Genomic DNA, 1927 nt, shown 5'->3' with positions numbered 1-1927 from the left:
CTGATCATTACAAAACCACTTAATTATTTTCATTAATATTAATGATTGAAACAATATGTACCCTGCATCAAGCAGTTAATAAATGGACAAATTGGAACAATAAAAAACAACGAATGTAAAGGAAATAATTGGGGCGGGGGTGGGGGAGAAGGATTGGGTTCAATATGATTGAAACATATTTGTGAAACTAGCGAGACACTAATCCCGCGACACGGAATGAATGAGAAGACCAATGAGTGAAAAACCTGTGAAAGGTGACAGGGCTTCCAGCCCCCTATCTCTGAATGCAGGTCCAATCTCGAAAATGACGAAATAACTGTGACAAGCCACTTGCCCTGCAAATTCAAGCTAATTGATTATTGTTTATGGAATTGGGGCTCCCACAGTCTCCATAACCAACGCTAGCAGATTGAGGCAGTTATCAAACGAAAAGGATTACAATATTTGGTAGAATGTTTCATGTTATCAGAACAACCCTCTCTATTTCTGCCGTGCGAGGATGTATCTATTCCTGCTGAATTTCCATAAAATCTATCCCAATATATTTTCAGACAGACATCATTTCTTGCCAACAGTAATTGATAACAATGTTGACTGTTACTACCATTGGGGAGGAGGTACAGGAGCTTGATGACCCACAACGTTTCAGGATGAGTTTCTTCCCCTCCTCCATCAGATTTCGGAACGGTCCATGAACCCAAGAACATTATGTCGCTATTCCTCCTTTGCTATACTTATTTATTTAGTGATAACTTACAGTATTTTTTTTATGTCTTGCACTGTACTTTTGCCGCAAAACAACAAATTTCAGGACATATGTCAGTGATAATCAATCTGATTCTGATCCAAACACTGTTATAAGCCCGACTAGCTCAGTCGGTAGAGCATGAGACTCTTAATCTCAGGGTCGTGGGTTCGAGCCCCACGTTGGGCGATGGATGTTTTTATTTTCTGATCCATTCCAACCAGCCTCCGGTAAGATTTACAGATATGTAACACTTCCGCCCAATTTATATGGAGAAGTGATTTTGTGAACTCTGCCGAGAACGCCATTTTCCGACGGCAGCATTCACCACAGCTCGACCTCTTCACTGGCATAACTTTCTGGTATTTGTATATTTCTGACATTTATTTATTCCAAACAATCCTCAAATCAAACTCTGTCAGTGTCAAAGCAGCTCACCTCTCGTCTTTACCCTTTCTCTCTCTGTCCCATTAATTCCATCCACCCCGACCCCCGTTTAAGAGCTCCGCTTCCTCGTTCATGCCGCCATATAATATTTTCTACTTCAGATTTTAGGAAAGAGAAGTCAGAGAGACATTCAGAGAAATCCTTAGAACGAGGGTCAGAATGCAGTTGGCTTTAGTTAGTTTGACGAGGGTGTTGCCGAAGAAAAAGTGGGTTTAAGTTCCTGCATGAGAACCATCTCCCGAAAGGATCATTGCATGCGGAACAATTGGGGTGAATTGAAATCAGTTGAATGTTTCCATTTGCAAATCTACGAGTGTCGATAACGTTGTTTCCAAAGAGATTATATACTTCTTACTTATTGCATAGTGTTAATTGCTATTATTTTCCACATTCATCCCGCGTGTTACAAAATAGCACCATCAGCTCGCAGGGACACTTCCGATCGGCGCGAGGCACTGCCAGCGTCACATCCGCTATCACTGTCTAAACATTGCTCTGTGCGATTACAAAATAACTTTACCACTCATTCATAACCTGCATCAAATTATTAAGGTATGGATTGCACATGACTTGCAACTATCGATATTAGTCTGCCGTCCTGTCTTGAAGGACCACTAGATGTACTGTCACGAACCAGCAACAAAAGAAACACACTGAGCATGATTCAGTGTTAAAAACTATTTTATTAATCACTACTTATGGTAATACGTAAAACAAAAGTAAAAATGTTAGTAT

General features: G+C 40.4%; 1 non-coding gene across 1 annotated transcript; it reads left to right on the top strand.

Moving 5' to 3' along the window:
- The first annotated feature begins 861 nt into the window (after window positions 1–861).
- Window positions 862–934, top strand: trnak-cuu (transfer RNA lysine (anticodon CUU)). The gene has a single exon. It is a non-coding gene; the product is annotated as a tRNA-Lys (tRNA).
- The last annotated feature ends 993 nt before the right edge of the window (window positions 935–1927 follow it).

The sequence above is a fragment of the Pristis pectinata genome, chromosome X, assembly GCF_009764475.1.
Source record: "Pristis pectinata isolate sPriPec2 chromosome X, sPriPec2.1.pri, whole genome shotgun sequence".
NCBI lineage: Eukaryota > Metazoa > Chordata > Chondrichthyes > Rhinopristiformes > Pristidae > Pristis > Pristis pectinata.
Note: the sequence above shows the minus strand (reverse complement) of the source record. Positions and strands in the feature narration are given on the sequence as shown.